At 42.4% G+C, this 23,932-nt stretch overlaps 11 non-coding genes across 11 annotated transcripts; 2 read left to right on the top strand and 9 right to left on the bottom strand.

Moving 5' to 3' along the window:
* Window positions 1–1,685: 1,685 nt before the first annotated feature.
* On the bottom strand, window positions 1,686–1,801 carry LOC134995949 (U5 spliceosomal RNA). Its single transcript, XR_010198658.1, has one exon. It is a non-coding gene; the product is annotated as a U5 spliceosomal RNA (small nuclear RNA).
* A 286-nt stretch (window positions 1,802–2,087) lies between these two features.
* On the bottom strand, window positions 2,088–2,204 carry LOC134996087 (U5 spliceosomal RNA). The gene has a single exon (XR_010198795.1). It is a non-coding gene; the product is annotated as a U5 spliceosomal RNA (small nuclear RNA).
* Window positions 2,205–2,490: 286 nt separating this feature from the next.
* LOC134996085 (U5 spliceosomal RNA) lies at window positions 2,491–2,607 on the bottom strand. Its single transcript, XR_010198793.1, has one exon. It is a non-coding gene; the product is annotated as a U5 spliceosomal RNA (small nuclear RNA).
* A 270-nt stretch (window positions 2,608–2,877) lies between these two features.
* On the bottom strand, window positions 2,878–2,993 carry LOC134995936 (U5 spliceosomal RNA). Its single transcript, XR_010198645.1, has one exon. It is a non-coding gene; the product is annotated as a U5 spliceosomal RNA (small nuclear RNA).
* A 144-nt stretch (window positions 2,994–3,137) lies between these two features.
* Window positions 3,138–3,301, top strand: LOC134996322 (U1 spliceosomal RNA). Its single transcript, XR_010199024.1, has one exon. It is a non-coding gene; the product is annotated as a U1 spliceosomal RNA (small nuclear RNA).
* A 3,834-nt stretch (window positions 3,302–7,135) lies between these two features.
* Window positions 7,136–7,248, bottom strand: LOC134996103 (U5 spliceosomal RNA). Its single transcript, XR_010198811.1, has one exon. It is a non-coding gene; the product is annotated as a U5 spliceosomal RNA (small nuclear RNA).
* A 275-nt stretch (window positions 7,249–7,523) lies between these two features.
* Window positions 7,524–7,639, bottom strand: LOC134996019 (U5 spliceosomal RNA). The gene has a single exon (XR_010198727.1). It is a non-coding gene; the product is annotated as a U5 spliceosomal RNA (small nuclear RNA).
* A 275-nt stretch (window positions 7,640–7,914) lies between these two features.
* Window positions 7,915–8,030, bottom strand: LOC134995968 (U5 spliceosomal RNA). The gene has a single exon (XR_010198678.1). It is a non-coding gene; the product is annotated as a U5 spliceosomal RNA (small nuclear RNA).
* A 2,477-nt stretch (window positions 8,031–10,507) lies between these two features.
* LOC134996059 (U5 spliceosomal RNA) lies at window positions 10,508–10,623 on the bottom strand. Its single transcript, XR_010198768.1, has one exon. It is a non-coding gene; the product is annotated as a U5 spliceosomal RNA (small nuclear RNA).
* A 270-nt stretch (window positions 10,624–10,893) lies between these two features.
* On the bottom strand, window positions 10,894–11,009 carry LOC134995935 (U5 spliceosomal RNA). Its single transcript, XR_010198644.1, has one exon. It is a non-coding gene; the product is annotated as a U5 spliceosomal RNA (small nuclear RNA).
* A 144-nt stretch (window positions 11,010–11,153) lies between these two features.
* On the top strand, window positions 11,154–11,317 carry LOC134996310 (U1 spliceosomal RNA). The gene has a single exon (XR_010199012.1). It is a non-coding gene; the product is annotated as a U1 spliceosomal RNA (small nuclear RNA).
* Window positions 11,318–23,932: the final 12,615 nt, after the last annotated feature.

Here is a 23,932-nt window from a genome sequence, read left to right as displayed (position 1 = left end):
TATGCATCATGGAAAGATCATATTTATTAATATCCAAACTAAAAAAATGATGAATAGCTTTAATTTAGCTGTTTAGATATAGTTAATTGGCGAGATATACCAACAGGTGCGGTTGCCTTAAGGAATATGGCAATTCCAATATAAATAGCAGCCCTCCTTCATATAATCAGCCAGATCTTATTAAATCTGGTCCAGATATAGCCGTTCAGATATACTTAATTGACAACATATATCAATCGGTGGGGTTGCCTTAAGGAATATAGCAATTCCAATTCTCATATAAATAGCAACCTTCCTTCATATATTCAGCCAGATCTTATTTAATCTGATCTAGGCGTAGGCAATAATGCTTTCCTTAGAGGTATAGCCACCTCAATTCTTATTAGGAAGCAAAGTGTCTGTCATAATGGTTTATCCAATTCATCTAAGAAATAATATATTCCATGTGTCAGAGATTCATTACTCTCTATTTACACTGTTAAAGAGTTAATTCTTATTATGTTACAGTGTAATGAAATTATCATATAGGGAGATGTGGCAATTCCATGTGCTATATATATAATAACCCTTAGTGGTCCAGATTCCACAATGAGGAATTTTCTTATAAACCGCTGAAACACACAGCTGTTTGACTGACTTCCAAATATATCTATCTCACTTTGTAACAGTCTTATGATAGAGAAACTGTTACATATTCGGTCACTTAGTTATCTAAAGGTAAACAGACTCAGTGTGAGGGTAATATAATATATCAAATGCGCTGTCAATAATCGTGGTAACTGGTGTAATAATGTGGTATATTGAGTATGCTAGTAAGGCATATAACTGCTCTCCAGCCTTTAAGTGTTACCAATCAATTTGTTACACTGTAAAGGATTTATGGTGTCCTGTTAGGACATGCAGCTGCTAGGCTGACTCAAAGATTTATCCATTTGTAACAATTATGTAACAGTTATATACATGTTACTGGTATTACATAGAAATAGTATGACACAGGCCAGCAGTCCCATGTGTCTAGATTCCACAATAGGAGATTTTCTTTGTCTTATAAACTGCTGGAACACACAGCTGCTAGACTGACTTCAAATATATATATTACTTTGTAACAGTCTTATAGTAAAGAGACTGTTACACACTGTCATTTAGTTATCTCAAGGTTAGCAGATTCTGTGTGAGGATAGTGTTCTGTTAGAACATGCAGCTGCTAGGCTGACTCATAGAAAATGTATCCATTTGTAACAAATGACACATACAGCATTAAATTAATATCTATAGCAGCCCATGTGACATCTCTACTCTTATCATAATTGTCTGGTTATTGCCAATCTGGACAGCAGGAGTGATATATATTCACTAGTCCCAATATCCCATCATATAAATATACCCACACTGATATACTTTCTTATCAAGAGTTATTAGTAGCTATCTGTATGCACTTTAGACATTGTAATTGCTAAGTGACATCATATCTAGTGTATTCCTTTCTTATAGCTCAGCTTCTATTCCCTATTAGTGGAGACTAACAGCTAACATCATAATCATATATTTTTGTTTTATAACATTTCACATGAGTCAAATACACGAGGACACGCCGTGCCCTACACGCGTGTTTCACTGCATCTATGGCAACTTACATTAAAGCTAACAAGAAAGCACACTCGTTCTGTCTTTAAACAGATAAAAGAAACCCCAATAATATGGGGCATGCAAAAATTTAGATAAAACTCAGTTTTGCTCCTCTCCACGGAAATCTTTAGTAAAAGGCGAAAGATTTGTTCGTTCTGAAGAGAAACCAGAGCATGACCAAGATTCCACCTGTCGCCTGAGTGCCATGCCAGCAGTCCTCATTCAGCTCAAAGTGAGCACCCAATATGAAAGAAAGAAAGCAGATTTCTCACCAGGCTTCCCCTTGCTATAAGCATGGTTTGTACTCTTTTCCATGTGCTCCCAGATCTTTCAAGCAATTAGTATGGTCAAGAAAGTTCTGCTTGAAAAGAAACAGACATTTACTGTCATTGTTATACAAATAAACTTACATTAAAGCCAACAAGAAAGCTCACTCGTTCTGTCTTTAAACTGATAAAAGAAACCCCAATAATATGGGGCATGCAAAAATTGAGATAAAACTCAGTTTTGCTCCTCTCCACGGATAATCTTTAATAAAAGGCGAAAGATTTGTTCATTCTGAAGAGAAACCAGAGCATGACCAAGATTCCACCTGTCGCCTGAGTGCCATGCCAGCAGTCCTCATTCAGCTCAAAGTGAGCACCCAATATGAAAGAAAGAAAGCAGATTTCTCACCAGGCTTCCCCTTGCTATAAGCATGGTTTGTACTCTTTTCCATGTGCTCCCAGATCTTTCAAGCAATTAGTATGGTCAAGAAAGTTCTGCTTGAAAAGAAACAGACATTTACTGTCATTGTTATACAAATAAACTTACATTAAAGCCAACAAGAAAGCTCACTCGTTCTGTCTTTAAACTGATAAAAGAAACCCCAATAATATGGGGCATGCAAAAATTGAGATAAAACTCAGTTTTGCTCCTCTCCACGGATAATCTTTAATAAAAGGCGAAAGATTTGTTCATTCTGAAGAGAAACCAGAGCATGACCAAGATTCCACCTGTCGCCTGAGTGCCATGCCAGCAGTCCTCATTCAGATCAAAGTGAGCGCCCAATTTGAAAGAAAGCAGATTTCTCACCTGGCTTCTCCTTGCTATAAGCATGGTTTGTACTGTATTCCATGTGCTCCCAGATCTTTCAAGCAAGTAGCATGGTCAAGAAAGTTCTGTTTGAAAAGAAACAAACATTTACTGTAATTTCTATGCAAATGAGCTTTCATTAAAGCACACTCATTCTATCTTTAAACCGATAAAAGAAACCCCAAAAAGATGGGGCATGCAAAAATTGAGGTAAAACTCAGTTTTGCTCCTCTCCACGGAAATCTTTAGTAAAAGGCGAAAGATTTGTTCGTTCTGAAGAGAAACCAGAGCATGACCAAGATTTTCATCTGAAAATATGTGTTCTCCCTGCAGTTGTTGTCCCCAGATGAGAGTTCCCTTGTGCTGCCTCAGTTGAATCTCCTTTACTTGACAGAGATGTGCCTGAGCAGCGGCCCTCCCCAGCCCTATCCCAAATCATACTTATTTTGCATAGGAGATACCATGGTCATGAAGATTGTTCTCCCAGGGTGAGGTTCATTCATTGCATTCTGGGTATGCTGACCCCTGTGATTTCCCCAAATGTGGGAAACTCGACTGCATTATTTGTGGTAGTGGGGGACTGTGTTTGTGCTTTCCTCTGGTCAGCTCTGGTAAAAGTCAGATTTATTTGTCTCAGATCTTCCTCTAGCCTTGTTCTTCTTTCGAGAGTTCCCTTGTGCTGCCTCAGTTGGATCTCCTTCACTTGACAGGGGGTGCCCGAGCAGCAATCCTCCACAGCTCTAGCCCAACTCCTACTTACCTGCCAGGTGAGATACTATGATCTTCACTGTTAGGGCAATCAGGATGTGGAATTCCCTGCCAGGGAAGGTGGTAATGGCGGACTCTGTAATTGGATTTAAAAAAGGAATGGATACATTTCTGAATGAAAAAGCTATCCAAGGTTATAATACTTAAAATATCAACATGGTTAATCCGGGGGTAACATGAGTTATAGTAGCTAACTAGTCATAAAACATTATTCAGCAAGTATGTAGAATCATCACAACTTAAAACAGGTTGAACACGATGGGCAATTTGCCTCTATTCAACCTCAAAAACTATGTTACTATATGTTACTATATTACTATGTTACTGTAGTATACAGAAAACCAAAATGCAATGAACAGTGATAGTGAGCACTGATGAGGATACTAGAACTGACACTGAGCAGCAAGATGCAGCACTGGACTATTAGTAATGTACTGTAGTATGCTGAGCACCACAATGCAGCACAAGACAATGAGCAGTGATCTGAGCACTGATGAGGATACTACTGAGAACTGACACTGAGCAGGAGAGACACACTACTAGTATTACTGAGCAGCAATAAGTAACCACTGATACTGAGCACTGCTATTGAGATTTCCACTGAGAGAACATAGCCACGTCCATTCCGCTCTCTCTTCAATGCACGAGTAAAAATGGCGGCAACGCGCAGCTCTTTATATGGAATCCGAATCTCGCGAGAATCCGACAGCGGGATGATGACATTTTCCCTTGTTCAGGTTTTCCGAGTCAGGCGGGAACAACCGAGCCTGCCTCGGACCAGTGTAAACCACGTGGAGTTCGTGGGGAATTCGGTTCTCGGAGAACCGAACCCGCTCCTCTCTACCTTATACCCATCAATTTTTTTATTTTCAATCTAAGCCCCTGCAGTTTTCTGTAAGCATCTGCTTCGCTATGATGATCAACAAGTCACAAGGGCAAACACTCAGGGCTTGAGGCGTAGATCTTAGGACCAGCTGCTACAAGCATGGCAGAGGTGTCACTATTACTGGTGACACCCAGAGAGGTGGCGAGGGAGATTGTAATGCAGTGCGCGCAGATAAGCAGCGCAATGGTAAAAAGGAGGCATGGTTTCATAGGTAGGGACGTGGCCTGGTGGCCTGAATCTACATTTTGTTGCTCCGGGTGTCCCGGGGGTTGGGGACTGCACCCGGGGACTAGTGTGTGAGCGGTGCTGGCTCCTGCACAGTGAAAAGGCATGGCCACCCAGCATGACGCCTCCCTTCTTGACCATGCTGTAATTGCAGTCGCACTGCAGTTCAGCGTGATCATAAAAAATGGTGTAGCCTCCTGCTGGTGCAGACTGTATGTGCGCGCAGGAAGCCGCCACCATTTTTGTGATCACAGCGGCTGAATGTGATGTCATACAGCCGCTGTGACCACGCCCCCTGTGTCTCCTCCATTGCAGACCCCATTTTGAAGCCTTGCACCCGCACCGCTCCATCCCTCACTTGGAAATGGAGTGTTGCTGACCCACCTATCCCCCCCCCCCCCCCGCCCCGATTGACAGGCAGAGGCGATCGCATTCTCTGCGGGGTGCCGCAGAAAATGCAGGCACATGCGTATGCTCTTAGCAATTTTTGCAGTTGGATCGCTTATTGTGATTGCAATCCAACCTGAATCAGGCCCTATTACCTATCACAATGCGCTGCGGGCAGTACAAAATTGGGTTAATATAGGAGAAAAACCCCCAGACCTGTGCTCCTTAACTGTACCTGGTGGCTAGTGGAGCGGCTGCCCAGTAATCAGTGTCCACGCCAGTGCGCACACGGTCCACCCCCTACGGCCACGCTCCCCTTCAACAGCGGCCTCGTGATCCGGAAGGGTGGTGTGTGTGTGACTGACCTTAGGATGAAACCGGAGCCTCCGCTGCAGTGACCCAGCAACCAGGGCACGGGAGTATACAGCGTCGCTGGGAGTGATGAAGCTGCAGTAAAGATGTCTATTAGACCTAGCCTGCTGCAGCCCTTGTAGATTCTCATAAAACAAGTTCTTCTTTTCTTGTCAAAATTTATAGCTAAGAATAGGCTGCCTGAGGCAGGCCCCTGTTAAGTGGCCTGCTACTGAAGGCACCAACTACAAACTGAGCTCCCTGTTCATGGAAGCGGGGTTATAGAGGAGAATGCACTGAGCATCTTGGGAACAGTCAAAAGCTTTGAGCCGGTTGGTGCCTCAGATCAAGATCCTACTCTACACCCCAATGTGAATCCTTGTGGAGTCCAGTGTACCCCACAGAAGAAATTAATGTGTCACACCCATTGGCAGCAACCTTAGAATAGCTGCTGACGGGCACAATTGAGAATGGAAGGGGGGGGGGGACATTTGAATCCAGCACATAAATGCAATTCAAATATGTAATTTGTACCTTCCTATTTTAAAATATAATGGATGAACCTCACCCTGTGAGAACAATCTTCATGATCAAGAAATCTCATATGCAAAATAAGTATGAGTTGGGATAGGGCTGGGGAGGGTGTCTGCTCTGGCAGCCCCTCCCCCGTCAAGTTAAGGAGATTCAACTGAGGAAGCACAAGGGAACTCTCGTCTGGGGACAACAACTGCAGGGAGACCACATCTTTTCAGATGAACATGGGAGGGCGGAAGGCTGCCTAATACTGAAGCACCATCAAATATCAAACCATATGCAACATCTAGTACAAGCATTCCTGGGGGAAGGTCTGCAGCAGACGGATTTGCATACAGTGATGTTATCCAAGCAGTGGGCCAAAGTTGGCTGGAACCCTCATCTGCATATGAAAAGAGAAAAGGGGCGTGCAGGGCATGGCGGCCTTTTGCAGTGCTTGGATGACCCCTAGTTCTCATTAAACACCCCCACCCTCCTTTGGTGTGGGGCTCATGTTGGCCATGCCCCATCCCCTGAAGCATTCAAGCTGATTTCTTGCAGCAGCTGGGCACTGTAACAGCTCCAGAGCTGTTCTGTAAGGCAAGTAAAAGGGTGTGGGCCCTGCAGCACCACCTGTAGTTCGCATTGTGCGTTGGAAGGCACAAAGTAAGCAGACGGGAGGAGAAGTCAGGATAGTGCGCAAGGGCATCCTTTTCTCTTAGTCCGTAGAGGATGCTGGGGTCACATTAAGAACCATGGGGTATAGACGGGATCCGCAAGAGACATGGGCACTTTAAGACTATCAAAGGGTGTGAACTGGCTCCTCCCTCTATGCCCCTCCTCCAGACTCCAGTTATAGGAACTGTGCCCAGGGAGACGGACATTTCGAGGAAAGGATTTATTGTTAAACTAAGGTGAGCATCTTACCAGCTCACACCTTAAGCATGCCGCAGAACGTGGCATTCAACAGAACACAAGCCAACGGCATGAACAATTGCAGCGTGGCCTAAGTAAAAGGGGGTGTGACTTCGCGGGAGGACCCGCGATCGCGAGTCACGCCCCCGTTTTCGGCACTGAGGGGGCATGCCCAGCGCTCTGTGAGCCGCTGGCATGCCACCTCTCCCTCTGACTTCAGTGAATAGACGCTGTGCGCATGCGCACAGCGTCTATTCACCGCTGCTCTGCTAAGCAGGGCAGCGACAGACAGAGCCTCCCAACTGTCCTCCCCACCGCGGGACACTGCGGCCCGCAGGTGGGACAGCCCCCAAAAAACGGGACTGTCCCGCGAAAATCGGGACAGTTGGGAGGTATGATATGGGGCATGCAAAAATTGAGATAAAACTCAGTTTTGCTCCTCTCCACGGAAATCTTTAATAAAAGGCGAAATATTTGTTAGTTCTGAAGAGAAACCAGAGCATGACCAAGATTCCACCTGTCGCCTGAGTGCCATGCCAGCAGTTCTCATTCAGCTGAAAGTGAGCACCCAATTTGAATGAAAGAAAGCAGATTTCTCACCAGGCTTACCCCTGCTATAAACATGGTTTGTACTCTTTTCCATGTGCTCCCTGATCTTTCAAGCAATTAGTGTGGTCAAGAAAGTTCTGTTTGAAAAGAAACAAACATTTACTGTAATTTCTATGCAAATGAGCTTACATTAAAGCACACTCGTTCTATCTTTAAACAGATAAAATAAAACCCCAATAAGATGGGGCAAGGAAAAAATGAGATAAAACTCAGTTTTGCTCCTCTCCACGGAAATCTTTAGTAAAAGGCGAAAGATTTGTTCGTTCTGAAGAGAAACCAGAGCATGACCAAGATTCCACCTGTCGCCTGAGTGCCATGCCAGCAGTTCTTATTCAGCTCAAAGTGAGCACCCAATTTGAAAGAAAGAAAGCAGATTTCTCACCAGGCTTCCCCTAGCTATAAACATGGTTTGTATTTTTTTCCATGTGTTCCCAGATCTTTCAAGCAATTAGTATAGTCAAGAAAGTTCTGTTTGAAAAGAAACAAACATTTACTGTCATTTCTATGCAAATGAGCTTACATTAAAGCACACTCGTTCTATCTTTAAACCGATAAAATAAAACCCCAATAAGATGGGGCATGCAAAATTTGAGATAAAACTCAGTTTTGCTCCTCTCCACGGAAATCTTTAGTAAAAGGCGAAAGATTTGTTCGTTCTGAAGAGAAACCAGAGCATGACCAAGATTCCACCTGTCGCCTGAGTGCCATGCCAGCCAGGGCCGGCTCCAGGCCTACTAGCACCCTGAGCGAGAAAATGTAAAAGTGCCCCCCCCCATGCGCGCGCCGAAGGCGCGCGCGCCCTTGGAAAAGTGGGCGTGGCCTCTTGAAAAAGTGGGCGTGGTCTCGTCCCCCAGCAGTGCCAGCTACACATGACATGCCCTCCAGCAGTGCCAGCTACACGTGCTAGTGTTCACTTTTTAGGGCAGGTTGCTGATCACAGGGAGGGCACATTTTTAAGTTAGGTGGGCAAAATGATGTACATACTGTAATGCTTGTTGTTCCCATTTCCACACGCTAAAGCATGGACAGTGCGCGCCGAAGGCGCGCAGCAAAAATTTAGGGGAGTTACTTCGTGGGGAAGGTGCGTAGCCACATTATAGTGGCAATTCACATTACACCACACAGTAGTGCAGCTAATACACATTGCACCAGGTAGAACCTCCTATAAGAGCACGTTAGACACATTGCGCCAGGTAGAGCACTGAGACACACTGCCCAGCCACAGACGCCTAGCGGGAACACTACATGATATGCCCCCCAGCAGTGCCAGCTACACATGACATGCCCCCCAGCAGTGCCAGCTACACGTGACATGCCCCCCAGCAGTGCCAGCTACATAAATGGCCACACAGTTCCAGATGGATAAATGCCCCCACAGCGCAGATATGCCCCCACAGTGCCACATACATTAATGCCCTCACAGTGCAAGATATGCCCCCACAGTGCAAGAAATGTCCCCACAGTGCAAGAAATGCCCCCACAGTGCAAGAAATGCCCCCACGGTGCCAGATACATAAATGCCCCCACGGTGCCAGATACATAAATGCCCCCACGGTGCCAGATACATAAATGCCCCCACGGTGCCTGATACATAAATGCCCCCACGGTGCCAGATACATAAATGCCCCCACGGTGCCAGATACATAAATGCCCCCACGGTGCCAGATACATAAATGTCCCCACGGTGCCTGATACATAAATGCCCCCACGGTGCATGATACATAAATGCCCCCACGGTGCATGATACATAAATGCCCCCACGGTGCCTGATACATAAATGCCCCCACGGTGCCTGATACATAAATGCCCCCACAGAGCCAGATAAATGCCCCCACAGTGCCAGATATGTCCCCACAGTGCCAGATATGCCCCCACAGTGCCAGATATGCCCCCACGGTGCCAGAAATGCCCCCACAGTGCCAGATAAATGCCCCCAGTGCCAGATAAATGCCCCCACAGTGCCAGATAAATGCCCCCACAGAGCCAGATAAATGCCCCCACAGTGCCAGAAATGCCCCCACAGTGCCAGAAATGCCCCCACAGTGCCAGATATGCCCCCACAGTGCCAGATATGCCCCCACAGTGCCAGATATGCCCCCACAGTGCCTGATATGTCCCCACAGTGCCAGAAATGCCCCCACAGTGCCAGAAATGCCCCCACAGTGCCAGATAAATGCCCCCACAGAGCCAGATAAATGCCCCCACAGAGCCAGATAAATGCCCCCACAGAGCCAGATAAATGCCCCCACAGTGCCAGAAATGCCCCCACAGTGCCAGAAATGCCCACACAGTGCCAGAAATGCCCCCACAGTGCCAGAAATGTCCCCACAGTGCCTGATATGCCCCCACAGGGCCAGATATGTCCCCACAGTGCCAAATATGCCCCCACAGAGCCAGATATGCAATGCCCCCACAGTGCCAGAAATGCCCCCACAGTGCCAGAAATGCCCCCCACAGAGCCAGAAATGCCCCCACAGTGCCAGAAATGCCCCCACATAACCAAAAATGCCCCCTGTGTGCCAGAAATGCCCCCACAGTGCGGATCTCCCCCCCCCCCCAAAAAAAAATACCTGCGGCGCTGGGGAGGAGTACTGCTGTCCGCCTGTGTGGGAGCGCTGGCGGGCGGGCGGGAGGCCGGGCGAGTGAGCCTGAGCCTGGGTCCGGGCTGGCGGGCGGGTGGGCGGCCACTTGTGCAGGCGGGCTATGCGCGGCGCCGGCGTCTGACGTTAGATACCGGCGCCGCGCAGCGCGCATACACAGCGCGACCGCCAAATGCTGCAGCAGCACACACACAGGGCCGGCTCCAGCATCGAATATGGCGGCGCCAGCGCGAGGCGCCCATTAAGGGTGGCGCCCTGCGCGGCCGCTCTATTCGAACATGCCTAGAGCCAGCCCTGATGCCAGCAGTCCTCATTCAGCTCAAAGTGAGCACCCAATTTGAAAGAAAGAAAGCAGATTTCTCACCAGGCTTCCCCTTGCTATAAGCATGGTTTGTACTCTTTTCCATGTGCTCCCAGATCTTTCAAGCAATTAGTATGGTCAAGAAAGTTCTGCTTGAAAAGAAACAGACATTTACTGTCATTGTTATACAAATAAACTTACATTAAAGCTAACAAGAAAGCACACTCGTTCTGTCTTTAAACTGATAAAAGAAACCCCAATAATATGGGGCATGCAAAAATTGAGATAAAACTCAGTTTTGCTCCTCTCCACGGAAATCTTTAATAAAAGGCGAAATATTTGTTAGTTCTGAAGAGAAACCAGAGCATGACCAAGATTCCACCTGTCGCCTGAGTGCCATGCCAGCAGTCCTCATTCAGATCAAAGTGAGCGCCCAATTTGAAAGAAAGCAGATTTCTCACCTGGCTTCTCCTTGCTATAAGCATGGTTTGTACTGTATTCCATGTGCTCCCAGATCTTTCAAGCAAGTAGCATGGTCAAGAAAGTTCTGTTTGAAAAGAAACAAACATTTACTGTCATTTCTATGCAAATGAGCTTTCATTAAAGCACACTCATTCTATCTTTAAACCGATAAAAGAAACCCCAAAAAGATGGGGCATGCAAAAATTGAGGTAAAACTCAGTTTTGCTCCTCTCCACGGAAATCTTTAGTAAAAGGCGAAAGATTTGTTCGTTCTGAAGAGAAACCAGAGCATGACCAAGATTTTCATCTGAAAATATGTGTTCTCCCTGCAGTTGTTGTCCCCAGATGAGAGTTCCCTTGTGCTGCCTCAGTTGAATCTCCTTTACTTGACAGAGATGTGCCTGAGCAGCGGCCCTCCCCAGCCCTATCCCAAATCATACTTATTTTGCATAGGAGATACCATGGTCATGAAGATTGTTCTCCCAGGGTGAGGTTCATTCATTGCATTCTGGGTATGCTGACCCCTGTGATTTCCCCAAATGTGGGAAACTCGACTGCATTATTTGTGGTAGTGGGGGACTGTGTTTGTGCTTTCCTCTGGTCAGCTCTGGTAAAAGTCAGATTTCTTTGTCTCAGATCTTCCTCTAGCCTTGTTCTTCTTTCGAGAGTTCCCTTGTGCTGCCTCAGTTGGATCTCCTTCACTTGACAGGGGGTGCCCGAGCAGCAATCCTCCACAGCTCTAGCCCAACTCCTACTTACCTGCCAGGTGAGATACTATGATCTTCACTGTTAGGGCAATCAGGATGTGGAATTCCCTGCCAGGGAAGGTGGTAATGGTGGACTCTGTAATTGGATTTAAAAAAGGAATGGATACATTTCTGAATGAAAAAGCTATCCAAGGTTATAATACTTAAAATATCAACATGGTTAATCCGGGGGTAACATGAGTTATAGTAGCTAACTAGTCATAAAACATTATTCAGCAAGTATGTAGAATCATCACAACTTAAAACAGGTTGAACACGATGGGCAATTTGCCTCTATTCAACCTCAAAAACTATGTTACTATATGTTACTATATTACTATGTTACTGTAGTATACAGAAAACCAAAATGCAATGAAGAGTGATAGTGAGCACTGATGAGGATACTAGAACTGACACTGAGCAGCAAGATGCAGCACTGGACTATTAGTAATGTACTGTAGTATGCTGAGCACCACAATGCAGCACAAGACAATGAGCAGTGATACTGAGCACTGATGAGGATACTACTGAGAACTGACACTGAGCAGGAGAGACACACTACTAGTATTACTGAGCAGCAATAAGTAACCACTGATACTGAGCACTGATATTGAGATTTCCACTGAGAGAACATAGCCACGTCCATTCCGCTCTATCTTCAATGCACGAGTAAAAATGGCGGCAACGCGCAGCTCTTTATATGGAATCCGAATCTCGCGAGAATCCGACAGCGGGATGATGACATTTTCCCTTTTTCAGGTTTTCCGAGTCAGGCGGGAACAACCGAGCCTGCCTCGGACCAGTGTAAACAACGTGGAGTTCGTGGGGAATTCGGTTCTCGGAGAACCGAACCCGCTCCTCTCTACCTTATACCTATCAATTTTTTTATTTTCAATCTAAGCCCCTGCAGTTTTCTGTAAGCATCTGCTTCGCTATGATGATCAACAAGTCACAAGGGCAAACACTCAGGGCTTGAGGCGTAGATCTTAGGACCAGCTGCTACAAGCATGGCAGAGGTGTCACTATCACTGGTGACACCCAGAGAGGTGGCGAGGGAGATTGTAATGCAGTGCGCGCAGATAAGCAGCGCAATGGTAAAAAGGAGGCATGGTTTCATAGGTAGGGGCGTGGCCTGGTGGCCTGAATCTACATTTTGTTGCTCCGGGTGTCCCGGGGGTTGGGGGCTGCACCCGGGGACTAGTGTGTGAGCGGTGCTGGCTCCTGCACAGTGAAAGGGCATGGCCACCCAGCATGACGCCTCCCTTCTTGTCCATGCTGTAATTGCAGTCGCACTGCAGTTCAGCGTGATCATAAAAAATGATGTAGCCTCCTGCTGGTGCAGACTGTATGTGCGCGCAGGAAGCCGCCACCATTTTTGTGATCACAGCGGCTGAATGTGATGTCATACAGCCGCTGTGACCACGCCCCCTGTGTCTCCTCCGTTGCAGACCCCATTTTGAAGCCTTGCCCCCGCACCGCTCCATCCCTGACTTGGAAATGGAGTGTTGCTGACCCACCTATCCCCCCCCCCCCGCCCCGATTGACAGGCAGAGGCGATCGCATTCTCTGCGGGGTGCCACAGAAAATGCAGGCACATGCGTATGCTCTTAGCAATTTTTGCAGTTGGATCGCTTATTGTGATTGCAATCCAACCTGAATCAGGCCCTATTACCTATCACAATGCGCTGCGGGCAGTACAAAATTGGGTTAATATAGGAGAAAAACCCCCAGACCTGTGCTCCTTAACTGTACCTGGTGGCTAGTGGAGCGGCTGCCCAGTAATCAGTGTCCACGCCAGTGCGCACACGGTCCACCCCCTACGGCCACGCTCCCCTTCATCAGCGGCCTCGTGATCCGGAAGGGTGGTGTGTGTGTGACTGACCTTAGGATGAAACCGGAGCCTCCGCTGCAGTGACCCAGCAACCAGGGCATGGGAGTATACAGCGCCGCTGGGAGTGATGAAGCTGCAGTAAAGATGTCTATTAGACCTATCCTGCTGCAGCCCTTGTAGATTCTCATAAAACAAGTTCTTCTTTTCTTGTCAAAATTTATAGCTAAGAATAGGCTGCCTGAGGCAGGCCCCTGTTAAGTGGCCTGCTACTGAAGGCACCAACTACAAACTGAGCTCCCTGTTCATGGAAGCGGGGTTATAGAGGAGAATGCACTGAGCATCTTGGGAACAGTCAAAAGCTTTGAGCCGGTTGGTGCCTCAGATCAAGATCCTACTCTACACCCCAATGTGAATCCTTGTGGAGTCCAGTGTACCCCACAGAAGAAATTAATGTGTCACACCCATTGGCAGCAACCTTAGAATAGCTGCTGACGGGCACAATTGAGAATGGAAGGGGGGGGGACGGGACATTTCAATCCAGCACATAAATGCAATTCAAATATGTAATTTGTACCTTCCTATTTTAAAATATAATGGATGAACCTCACCCTGTGAGAACAATCTTCATGATCAAGAGATCTCATATGCAAAATAAGTATGAGTTGGGATAGGGCTGGGGAGGGTGGCTGCTCGGGCAGCCCCTCCCCCGTCAAGTTAAGGAGATTCAACTGAGGAAGCACAAGGGAACTCTCGTCTGGGGACAACAACTGCAGGGAGACCACATCTTTTCAGATGAACATGGGAGGGCGGAAGGCTGCCTAATACTGAAGCACCATCAAATATCAAACCATATGCAACATCAAGTACAAGCATTCCTGGGGGAAGGTCTGCAGCAGACGGATTTGCATACAGTGATGTTATCCAAGCAGTGGGCCAAAGTTGGCTGGAACCCTCATCTGCATATGAAAAGAGAAAAGGGGCGTGCAGGGCATGGCGGCCTTTTGCAGTGCTTGGATGACCCCTAGTTCTCATTAAACACCCACACCCTCCTTTGGTGTGGGGCTCATGTTGGCCATGCCCCATCCCCTGAAGCATTCAAGCTGATTTCTTGCAGCAGCTGGGCACTGTAACAGCTCCAGAGCTGTTCTGTAAGGCAAGTAAAAGGGTGTGGGCCCTGCAGCACCACCTGTAGTTCGCATTGTGCGTTGGAAGGCACAAAGTAAGCAGACGGGAGGAGAAGTCAGGATAGTGCGCAAGGGCATCCTTTTCTCTTAGTCCGTAGAGGATGCTGGGGTCACATTAAGAACCATGGGGTATAGACGGGATCCGCAAGAGACATGGGCACTTTAAGACTATCAAAGGGTGTGAACTGGCTCCTCCCTCTATGCCCCTCCTCCAGACTCCAGTTATAGGAACTGTGCCCAGGGAGACGGACATTTCGAGGAAAGGATTTATTGTTAAACTAAGGTGAGCATCTTACCAGCTCACACCTTAAGCATGCCGCAGAACGTGGCATTCAACAGAACACAAGCCAACGGCATGAACAATTGCAGCAAAAAGCTGACCAGAACCATAACACAACATGTGTATAACCACAAGTAATAACTGCAGACACAGTATGGACTGGGACGGGTGCCCAGCATCCTCTACAGACTAAGAGAAAAGGATTTACCGGTAGGTATTAAAATCCTATTTTCTCATACGACCTAGAGGATGCTGGGGTCACATTAAGAACCATGGGGTTATACCAAAGCTCTTGAACGGGTGGAAGAGTGCGTACGACTCTGCAGCACCGAATGACCCAACTTGAGGTTATCATCGGCAAGGATGCAGTGGCGTTAATGTTTCCTGGTGTCAACCTGTATTATTTCAGTAGATATTGAAATGAGGATGCATCTTGCTGCCTTTCCAATGAAGCAAGTTTAATTTAGTAATAGGTGAAAAACCATCCCTACAAAGATGTTAATCAGATACTTGGCTTTGTGGACACTTTTCAGAGAACAAATTTGTTAGCATAAAAATAAAGCCAGAAAATGAAGAGCTGTTTAATCACTCAATTGGATTTTTTTGCCAGCATATTTCTTTTTCTCTGCAAACCACTGCTAAATTGTGCTTCCTAGCTGTTTTTATAAAATCACTGAATCAAATCTAACTCTGATTACATCAGAGAAGGCCAGGTACCCTACACCATAACAGGGGTTTTTGAAATTTTGACTTGTCTACTTAAAGATCACCAAAATCTGATAACAAGGTCAATTACATCCCTGGGTGGGATTGAACCACCAACCCTTTGGTTAATAACCAATCACACTAACCAATTGCGCCACAGAGACACTTTGCAAAAGTCCATACTGACAAAGGCTAATAAGCATTCATCTAGAACGTTTCCTAGAAAAACTTTTAAAAGTCAATAATCTGGAGAGTTTTTGTAAGATGTTTCTTCCATCAACCAACGAAGAAACACATTGTTACTTTCCCATGATGAGTGAGTGCTTCAAGATCTCTTGCACTTACATGTGCAGCAGAGTACTGTAATGAAAGCATGCTGGGTTCATAACCCAGAGGTAGGCAGATTGAAACTATCCTCTGCTATATGCATTTTTTTTTTGTTAATTAAAGTAATCCAAAACTGGGATTGATATTTTTTCTCTTTTATTTTTACTTAAAGTACAATAACTTTTACCATTTTAATATGTTTTAATAGTATATTGACAGTATTGTTTTCTTTCAAAAATCCACTTAATTTTCTTTACCCGATTATTAAAATGGTAATTGACAAAAACAAACTACATTGTCACCAGAAGAGCAATACAAAATGTACAAGTGATATATTAAAATCATCTTTCCAGCTTGAATTTCAATGATGCATTGGGGCAACGATTTTGTGAGAAACATCTTCACCCTTAAATAAAGATTTTCTTAATTCCTTACCTGTGTGCTAATTAGATATCACCTTGTTTTCACATTAAACAGACTTCCACATGAGAAAGCAGCAAGGATGCAGTGGCGTTAATGTTTCCTGGTGTCAACCTGTATTATTTCAGTAGATATTGAAATGAGGATGCATCTTGCTGCCTTTCCAATGAAGCAAGTTTAATTTAGTAATAGGTGAAAAACCATCCCTACAAAGATGTTAATCCGATACTTGGCTTTGTGGACACTTTTCAGAGAACAAATTTGTTAGCATAAAAATAAAGCCAGAAAATGAAGAGCTGTTTAATCACTCAATTGGATTTTTCTGCCAGCATATTTCATTTTCTCTGCAACCCACTGCTAAATTGTGCTTCCTAGCTGTTTTTTGATAAAATCACTTAATCAAATCTAACTCTGATTACATCAGAGTAGGCCAGGTACCCTACACCATAAGACGGGGTTTGAAATTTTGACTTGTCTACTTAAAGATCACCAAAATCTGATGACAAGGTCAATAACATCCCTGGGTGGGATTGAACCACCAACCCTTTGGTTAATAACCAAACACACTAACCGATTGCACCACAGAGACACTTTGCAAACGTACATACTGACAAAGGCTAATAAGCATTCATCTAGAACAATTCCTAGAAAACTTTAAAAAGTCAATAATCTGGAGAGATTTTGTAAGATGTTTCTTCCATCAACCAATGAAGAAACGCATTGGTACTTTCCCATGATGAGTGAGTGCTTCAGGATCTCTTGCACTTACATGTGCAGCAGAGTACTGCAATGGAAGCATGCTGGGCCCATAACCCAGAGGTAGGCAGATTGAAACTATCCTCTGCTATATGCATTTTTTTTTGTTAATTAAAGTAATCCAAAACTGGGATTGATATTTTTGCTCTTTTATTTTTACTTAAAGTACAATAACTTTTACCATTTTAATTTGTTTTAATAGTATATTGACAGTATTGTTTTCTTTCAAAAATCCACTTAATTTTCTTTACCCTATTATTAAAATGGTAATTGACAAAAACAAACTACATTGTCACCAGAAGAGCAATACAAAATGTACAAGTGATATATTAAAATCATCTTTCCAGCTTGAATTTCAATGATGCATTGGGGCAACGATTTTGTGAGAAACATCTTCACCCTTAAATAAAGATTTTCTTAATTCCTTACCTGTGTGCTAATTAGATATCACCTTGTTTTCACATTAAACAGACTTCCACATGAGAAAGCAGCAAGGATGCAGTGGCGTTAATGTTTCCTGGTGTCAACCTGTATTATTTCAGTAGATATTGAAATGAGGATGCATCTTGCTGCCTTTCCAATGAAGCAAGTTTAATTTAGTAATAGGTGAAAAACCATCCCTACAAAGATGTTAATCAGATACTTGGCTTTGTGGACACTTTTCAGAGAACAAATTTGTTAGCATAAAAATAAAGCCAGAAAATGAAGAGCTGTTTAATCACTCAATTGGATTTTTTTGCCAGCATATTTCTTTTTCTCTGCAAACCACTGCTAAATTGTGCTTCCTAGCTGTTTTTATAAAATCACTGAATCAAATCTAACTCTGATTACATCAGAGAAGGCCAGGTACCCTACACCATAACAGGGGTTTTTGAAATTTTGACTTGTCTACTTAAATATCACCAAAATCTGATCACAAGGTCAATTACGTCCCTGGGTGGGATTGAACCACCAACCTTTTGATTAATAGCTGAACACACTAACCGATTGCGCCACAGAGACACTTTGCAAAAAGAATATACTGACAAAGACTAATAAGCATTCATCTAGAACGTTTCCTAGAAAAACTTTAAAAAGTCAATAATCTGGAGAGTTTTTGTAAGATGTTTCTTCCAGCAACCAATGAAGAAACACATTGGTACTTTCGCATGATGAGTGAGTGCTTCAGGATCTCTTGCACTTACATGTGCAGCAGAGTACTGCAATGGAAGCATGCTGGGCCCATAACCCAGAGGTAGGCAGATTGAAACTATCCTTTGCTATATGCATTTTTTTTTTGTTCATTAAAGTAATCCAAAACTGGGATTGATATTTTAGCTTTTATTTTTACTTAAAGTACAATAACTTTTACCATTTTAATTTGTTTTAATAGTATATTGACAGTATTGTTTTCTTTCAAAAATCCACTTAATTTTCTTTACCCTATTATTAAAATGGTAATTGACAAAAACAAACTACATTGTCACCAGAAGAGCAATACAAAATGTACAAGTGATATATTAAAATCATCTTTCCAGCTTGAATTTCAATGATGCATTGGGGCAATGATTTTGTGAGAAACATCTTTACCCTTAAATAAAGATTTTCTTAATTCCTTACCTGTGTGCTAATTAGATATCACCTTGTTTTCACATTAAACAGACTTCCACATGAGAAAACAGCAAAGATGCAGTGGCGTTAATGTTTCCTGGTGTCAACCTGTATTATTTCCGTAGATATTGAAATGAGGATGCATCTTGCTGCCTTTCCAATGAAGCAAGTTTAATTTAGTAATAGGTGAAAAACCATCCCTACAAATATGTTAATCAGATACTTGGCTTTGTGGACACTTTTCAGAGAACAAATTTGTTATCATAAAAATAAAGCCAGAAAATGAAGAGCTGTTTAATCACTCAATTGTATTTTTCTGCCAGCATTTTTCTTTTTCTCTGCAACCCACTGCTAAATTGTGCTTCCTAGCTGTTTTTTTATAAAATCACTTAATCAAATCTAACTCTGATTACATCAGAGAAGGCCAGGTACCCTACACTATAAGAGGGGGTTTGCAATTTTGACTTGTCTACTTAAATATCACCAAAATCTGATCACAAGGTCAATTACGTCCCTGGGTGGGATTGAACCACCAACCTTTTGATTAATAGCTGAACACACTAACCGATTGCGCCACAGAGACACTTTGCAAAAAGAATATACTGACAAAGACTAATAAGCTTTCATCTAGAACGTTTCCTAGAAAAACTTTAAAAAGTCAATAATCTGGAGAGTTTTTGTAAGATGTTTCTTCCAGCAACCAATGAAGAAACACATTGGTACTTTCGCATGATGAGTGAGTGCTTCAGGATCTCTTGCACTTACATGTGCAGCAGAGTACTGCTATGGAAGCATGCTGGGCCCATAACCCAGAGGTAGGCAGATTGAAACTATCCTTTGCTATATGCATTTTTTTTTTGTTCATTAAAGTAATCCAAAACTGGGATTGATATTTTAGCTTTTATTTTTACTTAAAGTACAATAACTTTTACCATTTTAATTTGTTTTAATAGTATATTGACAGTATTGTTTTCTTTCAAAAATCCACTTAATTTTCTTTACCCTATTATTAAAATGGTAATTGACAAAAACAAACTACATTGTCACCAGAAGAGCAATACAAAATGTACAAGTGATATATTAAAATCATCTTTCCAGCTTGAATTTCAATGATGCATTGGGGCAATGATTTTGTGAGAAACATCTTTACCCTTAAATAAAGATTTTCTTAATTCCTTACCTGTGTGCTAATTAGATATCACCTTGTTTTCACATTAAACAGACTTCCACATGAGAAAGCAGCAAGGATGCAGTGGCGTTAATAATTCCTGGTGTCAACCTGTATTATTTCAGTAGATATTGAAATGAGGATGCATCTTGCTGCCTTTCCAATGAAGCAAGTTTAATTTAGTAATAGGTGAAAAACCATCCCTACAAATATGTTAATCAGATACTTGGCTTTGTGGACACTTTTCAGAGAACAAATTAGTTAGCATAAAAATAAAGCCAGAAAATGAAGAGCTGTTTAATCACTCAATTGGATTTTTCTGCCAGCATATTTCTTTTTCTCTGCAACCCACTGCTAAATTGTGCTTCCTAGCTGTTTTTATAAAATCACTGAATCAAATCTAACTCTGATTACATCAGAGAAGGCCAGGTACCCTACACCATAACAGGGGGTTTGAAATTTTGACTTGTCTGCTTAAAGATCACCAAAATCTGATAACAAGGTCAATTATGTCCCTGGGTGGGATTGAACCACCAACCTTTTGGTTAATAGCCTTACACACTAACTGATTGCGCCACAGCGACACTTTGCAAAAGTACTTACTGACAAAGGCTAATAAGCATTCATCTAGAACGATTCCTAGAAACATTTTAAAAAGTCAATAATGTGGAGAGTTTTTGTAAGATGTTTCTTCCATCAACCAATGAAGAAACACATTGGTACTTTCCCATGATGAGTGAGTGCTTCAGGATCTCTTGCACTTACATGTGCAGCAGAGTACTGTAATGGAAGCATGCTGGGTCCATAACCCAGAGGTAGGCAGATTGAAACTATCCTCTGCTATATGCATTTTTTTTTGTTCATTAAAGTAATCCAAAACTGGGATTGATATTTTAGCTTTTATTTTTACTTAAAGTACAATAACTTTTACCATTTTAATTTGTTTTAATAGTATATTGACAGTATTGTTTTCTTTCAAAAATCCAATTAATTTTCTTTACCCGATTATTAAAATGGTAACTGACAAAAACAAACTACATTGTCACCAGAAGAGCAATACAAAATGTACAAGTGATATATTAAAATCATCTTTCCAGCTTGAATTTCAATGATGCATTGGGGCAACGATTTTGTGAGAAACATCTTCACCCTTAAATAAAGATTTTCTTAATTCCTTACCTGTGTGCTAATTAGATATCACCTTGTTTTCACATTAAACAGACTTCCACATGAGAAAGCAGCAAGGATGCAGTGGCGTTAATGTTTCCTGGTGTCAACCTGTATTATTTCAGTAGATATTGAAATGAGGATGCATCTTGCTGCCTTTCCAATGAAGCAAGTTTAATTTAGTAATAGGTGAAAAACCATCCCTACAAAGGTGTTAATCAGAGACTTGGCTTTGTGGACACTTTTCAGAGAACAAATTTGTTATCATAAAAATAAAGCCAGAAAATGAAGAGCTGTTTAATCACTCAATTGTATTTTTCTGCCAGCATTTTTCTTTTTCTCTGCAACCCACTGCTAAATTGTGCTTCCTAGCTGTTTTTTTATAAAATCACTTAATCAAATCTAACTCTGATTACATCAGAGAAGGCCAGGTACCCTACACCATAAGAGGGGGTTTGCAATTTTGACTTGTCTACTTAAATATCACCAAAATCTGATCACAAGGTCAATTACGTCCCTGGGTGGGATTGAACCACCAACCTTTTGATTAATATCTGAACACACTAACCGATTGCGCCACAGAGACACTTTGCAAAAAGAATATACTGACAAAGACTAATAAGCATTCATCTAAAACGTTTCCTAGAAAAACTTTAAAAAGTCAATAATCTGGAGAGTTTTTGTAAGATGTTTCTTCCAGCAACCAATGAAGAAACACATTGGTACTTTCGCATGATGAGTGAGGGCTTCAGGATCTCTTGCACTTACATGTGCAGCAGAGTACTGCAATGAAAGCATGCTGGGCCCATAACCCAGAGGTAGGCAGATTGAAACTATCCTTTGCTATATGCATTTTTTTTTTGTTCATTAAAGTAATCCAAAACTGGGATTGATATTTTAGCTTTTATTTTTACTTAAAGTACAATAACTTTTACCATTTTAATTTGTTTTAATAGTATATAGACAGTATTGTTTTCTTTCAAAAATCCACTTAATTTTCTTTACCCTATTATTAAAATGGTAATTGACAAAAACAAACTACATTGTCACCAGAAGAGCAATACAAAATGTACAAGTGATATATTAAAATCATCTTTCCAGCTTGAATTTCAATGATGCATTGGGGCAATGATTTTGTGAGAAACATCTTTACCCTTAAATAAAGATTTTCTTAATTCCTTACCTGTGTGCTAATTAGATATCACCTTGTTTTCACATTAAACAGACTTCCACATGAGAAAGCAGCAAGGATGCAGTGGCGTTAATGTTTCCTGGTGTCAACCTGTATTATTTCAGTAGATATTGAAATGAGGATGCATCTTGCTGCCTTTCCAATGAAGCAAGTTTAATTTAGTAATAGGTGAAAAACCATCCCTACAAATATGTTAATCAGATACTTGGCTTTGTGGACACTTTTCAGAGAACAAATTTGTTATCATAAAAATAAAGCCAGAAAATGAAGAGCTGTTTAATCACTCAATTGTATTTTTCTGCCAGCATTTTTCTTTTTCTCTGCAACCCACTGCTAAATTGTGCTTCCTAGCTGTTTTTTTATAAAATCACTTAATCAAATCTAACTCTGATTACATCAGAGAAGGCCAGGTACCCTACACTATAAGAGGGGGTTTGCAATTTTGACTTGTCTACTTAAATATCACCAAAATCTGATCACAAAGTCAATTACGTCCCTGGGTGGGATTGAACCACCAACCTTTTGATTAATAGCTGAACACACTAACCGATTGCGCCACAGAGACACTTTGCAAAAAGAATATACTGACAAAGACTAATAAGCTTTCATCTAGAACGTTTCCTAGAAAAACTTTAAAAAGTCAATAATCTGGAGAGTTTTTGTAAGATGTTTCTTCCAGCAACCAATGAAGAAACACATTGGTACTTTCGCATGATGAGTGAGTGCTTCAGGATCTCTTGCACTTACATGTGCAGCAGAGAACTGCTATGGAAGCATGCTGGGCCCATAACCCAGAGGTAGGCAGATTGAAACTATCCTTTGCTATATGCATTTTTTTTTTGTTCATTAAAGTAATCCAAAACTGGGATTGATATTTTAGCTTTTATTTTTACTTAAAGTACAATAACTTTTACCATTTTAATTTGTTTTAATAGTATATTGACAGTATTGTTTTCTTTCAAAAATCCACTTAATTTTCTTTACCCTATTATTAAAATGGTAATTGACAAAAACAAACTACATTGTCACCAGAAGAGCAATACAAAATGTACAAGTGATATATTAAAATCATCTTTCCAGCTTGAATTTCAATGATGCATTGGGGCAATGATTTTGTGAGAAACATCTTTACCCTTAAATAAAGATTTTCTTAATTCCTTACCTGTGTGCTAATTAGATATCACCTTGTTTTCACATTAAACAGACTTCCACATGAGAAAGCAGCAAGGATGCAGTGGCGTTAATGTTTCCTGGTGTCAACCTGTATTATTTCAGTAGATATTGAAATGAGGATGCATCTTGCTGCCTTTCCAATGAAGCAAGTTTAATTTAGTAATAGGTGAAAAACCATCCCTACAAATATGTTAATCAGATACTTGGCTTTGTGGACACTTTTCAGAGAACAAATTAGTTTAAAAATAAAGCCAGAAAATGAAGAGCTGTTTAATCACTCAATTGGATTTTTCTGCCAGCATATTTCTTTTTCTCTGCAACCCACTGCTAAATTGTGCTTCCTAGCTGTTTTTATAAAATCACTGAATCAAATCTAACTCTGATTACATCAGAGAAGGCCAGGTACCCTACACCATAACAGGGGGTTTGAAATTTTGACTTGTCTGCTTAAAGATCACCAAAATCTTATAACAAGGTCAATTATGTCCCTGGGTGGGATTGAACCACCAACCTTTTGGTTAATAGCCTTACACACTAACTGATTGCGCCACAGCGACACTTTGCAAAAGTACTTACTGACAAAGGCTAATAAGCATTCATCTAGAACGATTCCTAGAAACATTTTAAAAAGTCAATAATGTGGAGAGTTTTTGTAAGATGTTTCTTCCATCAACCA

This window comes from Pseudophryne corroboree, unplaced genomic scaffold, assembly GCF_028390025.1.
Source record: "Pseudophryne corroboree isolate aPseCor3 unplaced genomic scaffold, aPseCor3.hap2 scaffold_142, whole genome shotgun sequence".
NCBI lineage: Eukaryota > Metazoa > Chordata > Amphibia > Anura > Myobatrachidae > Pseudophryne > Pseudophryne corroboree.
Note: the sequence above shows the minus strand (reverse complement) of the source record. Positions and strands in the feature narration are given on the sequence as shown.